The sequence below is a fragment of the Vitis vinifera genome, chromosome 14 (assembly GCF_030704535.1).
Source record: "Vitis vinifera cultivar Pinot Noir 40024 chromosome 14, ASM3070453v1".
In the NCBI taxonomy this organism is placed as follows: domain Eukaryota; kingdom Viridiplantae; phylum Streptophyta; class Magnoliopsida; order Vitales; family Vitaceae; genus Vitis; species Vitis vinifera.
Genome location: NC_081818.1, coordinates 5,954,109 through 5,969,255, shown reverse-complemented (window position 1 = coordinate 5,969,255; position 15,147 = coordinate 5,954,109).

Below are 15,147 nucleotides of genomic sequence, written 5' to 3'. Positions count from 1 at the left end.
ATAATTAAAATATTATAATTTTGATAACTCATTCTATTTAAAAAATATTTTTATTATTATATATCAAAATTAGAAAAATAAAATTTTTAATTAATTCAATTTTTAAAATACATTTTATATATAATGGAAGCTAAATAGGATGGAACAAGACAATACCTAAACTTATCCCAAGTTTAAAAAAAAAAATATCAAATTTACCCATAATCTATTTATTTAATTTTCAAACGGGATAAAATCCCTAAGTATCTTTTTTTTTTTTTTCCCAATAACAAAAAACCATTTTTGAAAACATAATCAAATTTGCTCTTATTATTCTTAAAGGTTTTTAATACTTACCAAAACCCAAATTATCGCAATTAAATAGCAATCGACATAACATCATTTTTCTACATTATGAGGAAAACGTGTCCTTTAATATCATTAAAAAAAACACACATGTTTTTTTTTAATAATTTTTGTCATCACGCTAATTTAATTAGTAAGACAAAGTGGAATTTCTCACTATTTGTCTGTTTGTCGGTTTTATTTAAATAGAATGTCTTTTGTTACTTTCTATTATTAGGAAATTTTGGATAATAGTTTATTTATGAGTGACAGAAAATTAAACATTTGTAGTAAGTGTGGTGAATTTAAAGCATTTTTGTCCTGCTTTGCGGTCTATGCTAAGGTGGTCAGGTATGACAAACTCGTACTGATTTACGGAAGTTTGGATACTACCCTTTTTATGTTTTTTTTTTTTGAAATTATGTTGGAGTTGGATTTCAGTGACTCGATTCCATACAACAAAATGAAAAATGGGAGAATAGTATATAGGAGTTAAAACTACTTAAAAATGGTAACGGTTTAAAACAATTCTAAAAAATAGTTTTTAAAAATAGTTTTTGAAAATTATTTTTTGATGTTTTATAAAACAAAAGCCTATTTGAAATAGGATCTATGTAATCATAAATAAATAAATAAATCTTCCTTCTTTAGTAATATCGAAAGAACATGTTGTTGCAAGAAAGTTGTCTTTTTTGAATTTCGTCTAATTTTTTTTTTCTTAGTGAAAAAAGTCAAGACATTTGTGCTATGAAAAACAAAGTGTTTCTCAAAATTTTGTAATTTTATTCGCAGTTTGAGATAAAGAATTCATCAATGAAACAATTAATCTAGATTTTGAGTATTTTGGAAGATAATGAGAATCTTTATTTCCACTAATTATTTATTAAAGAAAACGGATTAAAACAATTTTATCAATATATATATATATATATGAATTGAGAACTAAAACACTCATCAAAATAGAAGGAATTTTATATCAATATTGAATAAAATGGGTTAAAATACTCTTGATACCAGGAAAATAACCTATTTTATTTATTTGCTATATAAATGATTTATTTTGGACATTTTTTAACCTTTTTTTATTTCATTTAAAAATAATATTTCCTTCTCACTCCTTGTCAAAGTTAAAAATAAATGTAAAAGAAAGTGTTATTTTTGTTCACATCATTTGAGGTATATAATTAATACTGATTTCAAATTTCCTAAGTTGATATTTCTATAAAATTATTTTGTTTACAAAAATTATTTTTAAAGAGATTTAACAATGGGGTTTATGTATTTATGCTAAACATCATGAAGTGTGAATGAAAATAACTTTAAAAATATTTTAGATTTAAAAATGACTATAAATTTTTAATAATAGAAAATAAAATTTATATTTTCTATTTTAGTAAAATTTATATTTTCTTTATTTATTTTTATAACTAATTATTTGTTCTCTATTTCTACTTTTTAAAAATAAAGTAAACTATCAAATAATTTTTAGAAAACAAGAAGTTATTTTAACTAAATTTTAAAAAAAGGAAAATTTAAAAAATTTAAAAAAATCATTAAAAAAAAAAAACAAATAAGATTAAACATGATATCATTCTTCTTCTCTTTTAATGATGTGACAATGATATAAAAAAAATCTTCAAATATGATATTCTTGTTGTAAAACAAAGGTAAATATAATGCAAATCAAAGTAATAGAGATGAAATATATCTTACTTTGATATATAATAGGGAAGAATAAATCAGAGAACAGAGTTGAGAAAGTTGAGAGAATGAAAACAGAGAAAATGAGATAAAGTAAAAAATTTATTTATTACTTAGGGATACATATTACAGGGGTTAGGAAACCCTTTTATAGGCTTTCCAAATGGCTTTCATTAATATTCTCATTAATGAATATTAATGGAACTCATAAATAATATTAATGAGTATTAATGAAAATCATAAATAATACTTAATTAACATTTATTATAATTAATGTGGTGGCATTCATTACTTCAGTTATAACACTCCTCCTTGGATGTCCACCACATTGAAGAATATGTTTCATTAAAACCTTGCTAGTAAAAAATCCTATGGGAAAAACCTAGCAAAGGAAAAAGAGTGTAATATTCTTATAATTCTTTAAGTTGCTCTTGGTATGTTAGGACTGCCTCGTTAAAAACCTTGTCAGTAAAACCCAGTAGGATAAAACATGGACGAAGGAAAAAAGAGTACAGTACACTAACACCCTTTTACAAGCATACCCCCTCTCATGTCAATATCCTTGAGTTGACGCATTCCAATCCTGTGTATTAACTTCTTGAATGTTGAGGTTGGCAATGATTTTGTGAATAAATCTGCTAGATTATCACTTAAGCATATTTGTTGCACATCAATTTCACCACTCTTCTGGAGTTCATGTGTATAAAAGAAATTTGGTAAAATGTATTTAGTTATATCCCCTTTAATATAACCCCCTGTTATTTGTGCAATGCATGCAACATTATTTTTAAATAATATTATCGGGTCACCTTTGTTAGAGGAGAGTCCACATGATTCTCGAATATGCTGGATCATAGATCTTAGCCATATACATTCACAACTTGCTTCATGAATTGCCAGTATTTCTGAATGATTTGATAATGTGGCCACCATTATTTGTTTGATAGATCTCCATGAAATAGCAATACCATTGCAATTAAACATATACCCTGTTTGTGACCTACCTTTATGTGGATCTGAAAGATATCTTGCATCTGCATATCCAAGCAATTGTTGATTTGATTCCCTTGAGTAAAATAAACTCATATCAGTAGTTATGCGAAGATAACGCAATATATGTTTGATACCATTCTAATGTCTTCGAGTTGGAGCGAAACTATATCTTGCTAATAAATTGACAGAAAAAACAATGTTGGACGTGTACAAGTGACAAGATACATAAGTGCACCAATAGCACTAAGATATAGTACTTCAAGACCAAGTAACTCTTCATCTTTTTCTCAATGACGAAATGAGTCTTTTTTCACATCAAGTGATCGGACAACCATTGAAGAACTTAAAGAATGCACTTTATCCATATAAAAACGCTTCAAAACTTTCTTAATGTATGTTGATTGATATACTAAAACTCCATTTGGAAAATGCTCGATTTGTAGGGCGAGACAAAATTTTGTTTTTCCAAGATCTTTCATCTCAAATTCCTTTTTTCAAGTAATTTGTTGTTCTTGTGAGCTCTTTAGGAGTTCCAACAAGATTTAAGTCATCAACATACACTGCAATAATTGCAAATCCGGTTTCTGATTTCTTAATGAAGATGCATGGGTATATAGAGTTATTTACATACCCTTCTTTTAGCAAGTATTTGCTAAGGCAATTGTACCACATGCGTCCAAATTGCTTTAATCCATACAAGGATCGTTGAAACTTGATTGAGTACATGCTACGAGGCTTTGTACTATTTGCTTCAGGCAATTTAAATCCTTCAAAGATTTTTATGTATATATCATTATCCATGGATCCGTATAAATATGTTGTAATAACATCCATGAGACACATATCCAGTCCTTCTGAGATTGCTAAACTAATTAAGAAACGAAATGTAATTGCGTCCATGACGGGAGAATATGTTTCCTCGTAGTCAATACTAGGTCTCTACGAGAAACCTTGTGCTACTAATCGCGTTTTATATCTTATGATCTCATTATTTTCATTGCGCTTTCGTACAAATACCCATTTGTACCCAATAGACTTTACATCTTCAGGTGTTTGGACTACAGGTCCAAAAACTTCTTGTTTTGTTAATGAGTTTAACTCTGCCTGTATAGCTTCTTTCCATTTTGGCCAATTATTTCTATGTCGACATTTTTCCACATTTCGTGGTTTGGGATCTTCATCATTTCTTATGAGATCAGAGACCACTTGGAAAGTAAAAATATTGTTAATAATAATATTATTTCAATCCCATTTTTTTCCCGTGTGTACATAACTTACTAAGATCTCACAATTTTCAGGTATCTGTGCCTTTTCAGGGGCTTCTTGTTCAATATGTGCCTCTTTAAGGGCTTCTTGTTCAATATGTGCCTCTTTAAGGGCTTCTTGTTCAATATGTGTCTCTTCAGGGGCTTTCTGCATTATTTGTGTCTCTTATAGGGCTATAAATTCATCAATTTTAAACTGATCAATCATTTTGATGGCCTCTTCTAGAGTGCCAAGTTTTTCTTGGGCTCTCCTCTTCCGAGGAGTTACATCATTTGAGCCGACAGATCTACCATGTTTCAGGCGTATCTTAGATTCATTTTTTAACTGTCCTACAAGGACATCAATCTGTGTTGAAGTATTTGCAGCCGGGATATGTGACTTTGTCACTTTCTTTGTATCAATGAATGCATCTGGTAATAGATTTGCAAGATTTTGCAAATGAATGATCCTTTGAACTTTTAGTTCACATTGATTTGTATGAGGATCAAGATGGGTCATAGTAGATGCCTTCCAACTAATTTCTCGTCGTTCTTCAGGAATCGACTTTTCTCCCCCTAATGACGGGAAAACACTCTCATTAAAATAACAATCCGTAAAGCGGGTTGTAAAAACATCGTCTGTCAAAGGTTCAAGATATCTTATGATAGATGGAGAATCAAAACCTACATAAATCCCAAGTCTTCGTTGAGGACCCATTTTAGTGTGTTGTGTAGGTGCAATTGGTACATATACTGCACAACCAAAGATTAGTAAGTGAGAGATATTTGGTTGTTTTCCAAACACAAGTTGTGAAGGGGAGTATTCATGGTAAGTTATAGGTCCAATATGGAATAAAGCTGCAGCATGCATAATAGCATGTCCCCAAACGAAAGTAGGTAATTTGGTTTTCATTAGTAATGGTCGAGCTATTAATTGGAGACGTTTGATGAAGGATTCTGCTAAACCATTTTGGGTATGAGTATGAGCAACATGATGCTCAATATTTATTCCTACTAACATGCAATAGTCAATGAATGTTTAAGAAGTAAATTCATTAGCATTATGAAGACATATTGTTTTAATTGGATAATCTGGAAATTGTACTCGTAATTTGATTATTTGTGCAAGGAGTCTATCAAAAGCAACGTTATGTGTAGAAAGGAGACAAACATGTGACCACCTAGTAGAAGCATCTATTAAGATCATACAATAACGGAATGGTCCACATGGTGGATGGATAGGCCCACATATGTTCCCATGTATTCTTTCTAAAAAGACCGGTGACTCAGATAAAAGATGGTCTGACTATCAATTTACCTTGTGAGCAGGCAACACATGAATATTCATTGGGCAAAATAATCTTCTAGTTATTTAGTGGATGTCCATGTGAGTGTTCGATTATTCGATGCATCATTGAAGACCCTAGGTGACCTAGCCTATCATGCCAAAGGACAAAAACTTTTGGGTTGTTGAACTTCTAGTTCACGACGACATATGATTCAATAAGCTTTATAGTTGCATGATACAACCCATAGGAGAAAGCCGAAAGTTTTTCCATTATAAGCTTCTGGCTAGATATAATGGAAGTAATGTAAAGATATTCTACATTATTTTCATCCATAGTTTCAATATGATATTCATTTCTACGGATATCTTTAAAACTGAGCAAATTTTTTCTGGATTTGCTAGAATATAAAGCATCATTTATATGGAATCTAGTTCCATTTAATAACATTATGTTTGCTCTTCGAAAGCCTTCAACTAAGTTTGTAGTAGTACCAGATATGGTACTTACATTAGCTTTTATTAATGTCAATTTGAGGAAATATCTTTTATCTCGAAGAATTGTGTGCATGGTCACACAGTTTATGAGACATACATCATCTTCATTCATCTTGAGACCAAATAACACATGGATTTCAGATATAACTAAAAAAACAAGGCATAATGTAAATAAGAAAAGAAAATCAGATGTAAATATAAGACATAATAATATATTATTTCATATATAAAGTAACATCAATCAATGTTAATTTTCTCATCATTTATCAAATGATCTATTTTTTCATTGGGACCTCCAAAGAAATCAATGTCATAGTAGGTTAGGTCCAATCCATCACCATCGGTAAAGTTCATCTCTATCTCTTTTCCTTTTTCTTTTATTGATGCTTGGTAAAGGTCAACCAAATGTTTGGGCATACGACAGGTATGAGACCAATGCCCCTTCATACCACATCTATAACAATTATTCTCATGGTTCTTAAGAGGTTTATCTTGTAAACGCTTCCCATTTTCTTGTTTTGCCTCAGTATTGTTCCACTTCTGGTGGTGCAACGAGGCTTTCATTTTCTGAGAATTATTACAATAAGAACCATGGTATCTAGGATTTCTTCCATGACCACGATCACGTCCTCGTCCATGTCCACGAGTTTGGGACGATATTGCATTCACTTCAAGGAATGGTTTAAATCCAGTTAGACGAGACTGGTGATTTCTCATCAAAAGTTCATTATCTTGTTCAGCAACAATAAGACATGATATTAATTCAGAATATTTTGTAATTCTATGCTCTCGATATTGCTGCTGCAGGAGCACCACATTCGAGGCATGAAATGTAGTAAAAGTTTTCTCTAACATGTTTTTTTCTGTGATTTTTTCTTCACACAACTTTAATTAAGACTGATTTTGAAAAGTGCAGAGTTGTATTCACTAACAGTTTTAAAATCTTGCAACCTTAGATGCATCCAATCATATTGAGCTTTTGGGAGAATCACAGTTTTCTGGTGGTCATATCTTTCCTTCAAATTACTCCATAGAGTAAAAGGGTCCTTTATCGTAAGATACTCATTTTTTAAACCTTCATGGAGGTGATGGCGAAGGAAAACTAATGTTTTTGCACGATCTTACAGGGATGCTTGATTTCCTTCTTTGATCGTAGCTCCAAGGTTCATTGCATCAAGATGTATTTCAACATTAAGGATCCAAGATAGATAGTTCTTTCCCGAAATAGCAAGTGCCACAAATTCGAGTTTTGTGATATTCGACATTGTCAAATAACTTCATATATATGACAAAACAATATTATTAGAATCAATTATAATAACTTGATGGCATTAATAGTATTTAAAATTCCATAACATAATTTCTTCATTTGGTTTTGAAGAAAATGTTATGGATCAATGCATGTACCTTAAGGTCAGTGGGAGTAAAGTTTGTTTTCTTGTTTTATACATGGATGACATCTTACTTGCAACCAATGATAAGGGTTTGCTTCATGAGGTAAAACAATTCCTCTCTAAAAATTTCGACATGAAGGATATGGGTGAGGCATCTTTATGTCATTGACATTAAGATCCATAGAGACAGATTTCAAGGTATCTTAGGTTTGTCTTAAGAGACCTATATCAATAAAGTTTTAGAGAGATTTTGGATGAAGAATTGTTCACCTAGTGTTTCTCCTATAGTGAAGGGTGATAGGTTCAATTTGGATCAATGCCCGAAAAACGATCTTGAGAGGGAACAAATGAAGAACATTCCATACGCTTCTGCAGTTGGAAGTCTGATGTATGCTCAGGTCTGCACAAGGCCTGACATTGCATTTGCTGTTGGAATGTTAGGACAATATCAGAGTAACCCAGGTAAGAACCACTGTAAAGCTGCAAAGAAAGTGATGAGATATCTTCAAGGAACCAAAGATTACAAGCTTATGTACAGATGGACAAGCAATTTAGAGGTTGTTGGCTACTCAGATTCAGACTTTGCTAGTTGTGTTGATTCACGTAAATCAACATCTGGATACATTTTTATATTGGCCGGTGGAGCTATATCTTGGAGGAGTGTTAAGCAGACCATGACTGCTACTTCTACTATGGAAGCTGAGTTCATATCTTATTTTGAGGCTACTTCACATGGTGTATGGCTTAAGAGTTTCATTTATGGGCTTAGAGTTATGGATTCAATATCTAGGCCATTGAGTATATATTGCGACAATTCAATTGCAGTCTTTATAGCGAAGAACAATAAAAGTGGAAGTCGAAGCAAACACATCGACATTAAGTATCTAGCCATAAGAGAACGTGTTAAAGAAAAGAAAGTGGTTATTGAGCACATTAGCACTGAATTGATGATCGCTGATCCTTTAACTAAGGGCATGCCACCATTGAAATTCAAGGATCATGTAGTGAACATGGAACTTAGTTCTTTTATGTAGTTTTTATTGTACAAACTCTTATTATGATGTTTTCTCATATTGATGCGCACTTTTTATTTAATTTTGAGAAAATTCAACTTCATTGGACCAAGAATGAACATAGGGTTTATTCATTAAGTAATATTGCCACATAAAGTATAATGTTAAGAAATGAGTACACTGTAATACATAGAAGGTAACACTCGTTAAATAGAGGACTTATCGCCATGATTCATGTATTTGTTACTTAGTGGGACAATTGATGGACTGAATTAGGACATTAGGTTAAAGGTGTGGACCAAGTGGGAGAATGTAAGCTGAATACACGTTCACACGTTCTCACTTCATGATGTGGTCCAACACTTTGACCATGTCTTCCACCATCTCACTTCCGCTGCGGTTAAGGAGCCAGCAACTGCTCAACGTGGTGGCAAGAACAACGTGGTATGATGGAAGCCATGGATATAAAGATTTTAAAAGGAAAAATGGTCCCGAACTCGTCTGCTATTATCTTCAGAAACACCATCTAAACAAAGGGAGATTAGAGTTTGGAAATCAAGTTTTTGAAACCGACTACAATGACTGGAGGTAAGTAGACTATTCTTAGTCTTTTTCAGTTTTGATTCATATTGCAAATCCATTGGAATCATATATATATATAGCATGTAAACAACTTACAATTACCTCATAAACTTATTAAAAAGTTAATTAGTTGGTTAAGTAAAAAAACAATGCTAAAATGCAAAGAAAAACAACTGAAATGCAAAGAAAAATATCTAATATCCAAGTTCAACGTCACCACACTTTGCAATAACATGCAAAAATCACGAATAGTCATGCGAAGATCCCTCTAAAATAAAATTTTAGAACTGATAGCTACTATATTTTGAATACAGTTGAGAATTTTCATTTTAAGATTAGTAATTCAAAGTTGGTTTTACTTAATTTCATACTAATATTCAAATCAAAGTACAAAAAAGATGAATCTCTTCCATAATTTTATGAAAAGTTTGTAATTAGAGGCAAGGTGTTTGTACTTAATAAGTTTATAGGGCAAAATGTTAGGTTTTGAACGTAAGAGGGTAAAATGTAAACATGCCAAAGATTGAGGGGGTTAAGTGTATTTAACCCTAAAATCTATTCACTCGACATTGTTTTTTTAAAACATTACAGAACACTTAAGGCCCATTTTGTCGATGTTTTTTAAAAAATGTTTTAAAAATAGAGAATAAAAATAGTTTTTTATAATTTTTTAAAAACTAGATTGTTTGGCAAGATATTTTAAAATATTGTTTTTTAAAACAAAAAATAAGAAGTTTGTTTGAATGGAAGAATTTGTATTGTTTTTAAAAATAATTTATTATTTTTATTTTATAAAATTAATTTATAATAATATGAAATCAAATTCAAATTAAGTCTTATTAAAAACTAAAAATTAAATTTACAACTATATATGAGTTAAAGATAAATATATGTTTTTTAATTATGAAACAACTTTTTTATTATAGTGAAACAAAAATTTCTATAAGATAAAAATAATTTTAATATTTATTTTTAATACAAGTCAAATAAGTATTTCAATTACTTTTTTTTTAATTTTTTGTTTGATCATGATTTCTCGTGCTTTTTTTAGAAACTTTTTTTTTTTTTAAGTTAAAAGAATAATTTTTTTTTTAATGTTTTATAAAATTAGGATATTTGGTAAGTTATTTTTATAAAAGGATTTTAAAAATAAAAAACAAAAGTCTTGTTTGAATAAATTGTTTTTTTTTTTAAAAATGTTTTGATTTTGTAAAAACCTTTTAAATTCAATTTATTTAATATTAATTAATTAAATTTAATTGAAGTCTTATTGAAAATGAAAATAATTTTTTAATTACAAAAAAATTAAAAAATATATGGCTTTTAGTAAAACATAAATAATAATATTATAGTAAAATCATAAATTATATTTTTAGTAGAAAATATACTATTTTATTATATGTTAGAAAAATAATATTTTATTATATTCATAAATTTATAGTATTAATGAGTTTATTATTTAAGTTTTAAATTATTTTTAAAAATTAATAGACTTGTTAACAAATCCAACACATTAAGTCTCGCTTAATTTGCCTAACAAAAAATAATTGAAAAATAATAATTCTATATAGGAAATAAGTAATAGAGTGTATGTGTCTTTTTATTGTTTTTAAAAATTGGTGAAAACAAATTTTACTTGTTTTCTAAAAGGTGTGCTTTATTTCACTTTGTTTTTAAAAAATGAAAACAGAGAATAATAACCAAACAGTGCTATGAATTTTTAAAAATTATTTTCTGTTTTTAAAAACTCCAGGCTCTTAAGTTTTCATAATATTTTTAAGATTATTTTTCTTTTATATAAAGAATAAAATATATTTTTTAATAAGTCTCTATTACTATTTTGTTATCTCTTACATTTTTTGCATATCATTTGAGATTTTTTTTTTTCCTTTCTTTTTCTAATACTTTTCAAATACAAAGCATTAAGAAACTTGAGAAAGTATTTTGTTTTTGACATGGTATATATCCATTCATATTTTCCCACATCAATGTTTAAAATAATTAAAGAAAGAAAGTTATTAGGGTTTAAAAATAACTAAGAAATTTTCAATTATTAATAAATTAAAATTTGAAGTTTCTTTTCAATGAAATAATTTATAGTTTATATTTATTTTGATAAATAAATAATTTTTAATAAAATAAAAATATATTAATGAATGGTTATACAAAATAAACCTCCCAATGGCTTAGCTCACTTACCAAGTACTTTCCAAAGGAGAAAGATGCACAACAATCACTTTCTTCCTTACATGGTACTTGCCAAACAAAGAATATGTAAAATTTTTAAATACTTTCTATTTTAAGTAATTTTAAAATAGAAAAAAATATTTTCTCCTTTTTTAAAATTTAATCATTTTATTTATGAAGCCCCAAACCTCTCCCCCCCCAAAAAAAAAAAAAAACCCACTAGATTTTAAAAAATAAAAAATGAAGGGTAGTCAATGACAATCTCACTAAGGGTTTTTTTGGAACCAAATTTAACTAGGGTTGTTGGATTGAAAATTTTCCTTGAGGGGTTGTTTTGGTATTTCCCTTCCTTTGTAATGTCAAAAGAAGAGAAAAATGGAAGCTTAATTAAATTCAAATGGTGGCATGACATGTGAAGTTCATTAAATGAGGGAAAAGTTGAGTAGCAAAGCTCTCAACCAATGGTCCAAGTTAGTGGCCAAACCACATGGATATCTTTTAGGAATTTGTACTATCACCATCCCATATCTACTTTTTTTCTCATTATTTTCCTTTATTTGTGCTCATTGCTTGTTTTCCCACAAGGGGTCTCATTCATTATGTTTTTCATGCCCTTGGCCAAGGGCTTGTTTGGGCACCTTCAATCTTGGATTGTGTTTTGAGCCAAAAATAAATTGGATCCCTTGTAACATCATTTGCAACTAAATTTTGAATTTGTTAAGTTGTTAATTTGTTGGTTTGATGATAGAATTGTTAGAAGTGATAGTTGTCCTTAAGTTAAAAAGCTCAGTTTTAAGGATATATGAGACATTTTATTTTTACTCAAAGAAGGAAAAAAAACTATTTTTATATTATTTTCTTCTAGTTTTTCTTTCTATTTTCTTGTTCTAATATTTTCTCTCAAATTTTTTACGATCAAACATTGCATTTATCCAAAAGAAAAAAAAAAGAGTGAGAGAATTATAACTCTTGATGAGAAAATAGATCTAATTATTTTTTATAAGTAAAAATGTAACTACTTTAATAATATAATATGGTGTATGGTATATATGAAGGCAAAGGTTAAGCACGATAATAAAAAAGGATTCATTAATACGAGGATAATGTAAGATAGACTTTAAATATTGGAAGGCTAGATTAAGTATGTATGCGAGACATCTCACTATTTCTTTGTTTAAGCTACATTAAGTACACATTTAAGGTTTATGAAACATCTTGTATTCTAACCTTAATCCCGATTTCTTTATTTAAGATTTGAATTAAATAATTCTAATAATGTATTAGAGAATAAATTGTTTTGCCAATGAGGCACTTTCTTAACTTTTTAGAAAAACAACATTTTTCTTAAGTCTTAAGCTTATTAGGTTTTTTTTTTTTTTTTTTTTTTCCAGTATTATGATGTCTTGAAAACCTATGATTAATGTATTGAACATAGGAGAATGAAATGTCTCTTTTACCAAAGGATATGTTCATAATTCTTTTAGAATATCACCTTTTAAGTCACAAGTTTATTAGATTCCTTTTTAATGTTATCATGTCCTAAGGAAGCCATAATTATTGTCTTGAAGATGAATGGATGAGCATCTCTTTCTCATTGAGGTTTCTTAATGTTAATGTCTACTCCTTTCACTAACAAACATATCTAGTGCTATCACCTTATAAAATACAAAAAAAAAAAAAAAAAACCCCGAGGCCACAAAAAAGATGGAAAATAAGAATACTCGTACTAAATATCACGTTTATGCCTTTTTATAAAAAAGTGATACATCACTCTTTCATTATTACGAGTCTATTTGATAATGTTTTTTAAAACAATTCTCAAAATACAATTTTTAAAAATAGTTTTCAAGTGTTTCCATGGCCAAAATTTTGTTTAGGAACTCAAATATTTGTTTTATTGGTTTGTTCTTAGTGGAATTTCTACAATATTAAAGTTTTTAAAATGTTCTTCATATTTTCAATTGTTACTTGAGCACTCTACAACATCATAACTAAAAATATATCAAATGTGTTCTAAAAAACATCTTACTTTCATAACAAATTTTGAAATATTTTTCTATTTATAAAACAATTTGCTATTTTCAAGAGCAGAAAACCATTTCAGAAAATAGTTACCATTTTATAAAATAAACCTTAAGGGTTTGTTTGGTAATTGTTTTTGAAAACAGTTTTAAAAAATAATTTTTAAAAATAGTTTTTGAAATTTATTTTGTTATAAAAACAGTTTTTGAAAACAGTTATCAAATAAGCCGTCTTTGAAGAATGCAAAAGTAAACCCTAGATTAACCCAAATTTCTGTATGGGCTTTAGGGGGGAACACAAGCCCATACAACATAGAGATTATGGGGGCTGACAATTTTGAATAATATCCTCAGGCATGGGCCAGCCTGGCCAATGTGCAGTAATATTATTACAGTCTTGACAACATTTCCTTGTGGTGCCACCTTTCATTTCCACTTTTGCTTTCTATTCTCTCTCCTTCTTTCCTTTTATTTTTATTTTTTAAATAGTAAATAGTAAAATTTTATAAGGAATTGATACCTACCTCCATGTCTTCTTTAATTTAATTTCAGAGTAAATATGCCCTAATTCTCTTTTGGCATTTGTCTTCTGGTTATGTTTGGTTTGAAGGAAAATGGAGGGAAAGAAAATATAAAGAAAGAGCAAAAATTAAAAGTAAAGAAAAATAAAATATAGATTTATATTATATTTAGTTTTTGAAAAATTTGAAGGAAAAAAAATTGAGATGAAAAGTAAAAAAAGAAAAAAAGAAAAATTGAAGAAAAATAAAAAATAATTTTAAAATCAATAAATTATTCTTTTTTACTATTTCAAACACATTTCACTTATTTTACTTGCCCATGTGAAGATTAAACAACTAAAAAAATGTATAAGTTTTTAATTAGTTTTAATTATAATTGATTTTTTTTATATATTTTCTATATAACAATCAAACATGAGAAAATATTTTTTTTAACATTTTTTTTGTTTTTTTTTAAATATTTTTTGGAATCAAACATAACGGAAAAATAGAAATAAAAAGTCTGGAAAAATAAAAAATAAGTTTTAATTTAACAAATTATTTTTATATGTTTCTTTAAACTTATTTATTCGTTATAATAAGATTAAATAATTTAAAAATATATAAAAATTTTAAATTAATTTTAATTATATTTGATTTTCTTTTTATATTTTTTTACGTTGAAACCAAATATGAGAAAACCATTTTTCTTAACATTTTTTTTTCTTTCCTTAATACCAAACATCTTGTTAAAGTCAACAAATTAATTTTATATACTACAATTTTTATTTTTATTTTTACTTATTTAGCTCTTTTATATAAAGATTAAATAATTTTAAAATATATACATTTTTTAATAATTTTAATTATATCTATTTTTTTATATATTTTTCATAATAAAATCAAATATGAAAAAATCATTCTCTTTAACAATTTTTTTATTTCCTTGATACTTTTCGGGAATAATTTATTCCTAATGTAATGTAAAAACATTTTTTTTGAAATAATTATGATTTAATTTATGAATGCAATTAAATTATTATTATTATTTTTAAAAATATATAGAAAACACTAGACAGGCATAAAAATGGTATATGTGCTCAAACCAAGGGGTACGCATGAGAACGTATTTTGGGATACGAGGCAGATAACGAAAAAACCATTAAACCGTGGCTTATTCACAAATACGACAAAATACAGGGGTGCCGTTGCAAAAACGACTTTCGCCTAAAAATCATCAACCCCACTCGCACTCCACTCAGAACAACTCTACTCGCTAATCCCCAAACTCCCAGTTCCATCAGCTCTTTCGTTTGCATCACAACCGTCTGCCAACGCCATAAAACCGGTCCCACCTAACAATTGGACGGCTGGGGAAGCGAGTAAGAATAAGCCAACTATCTCC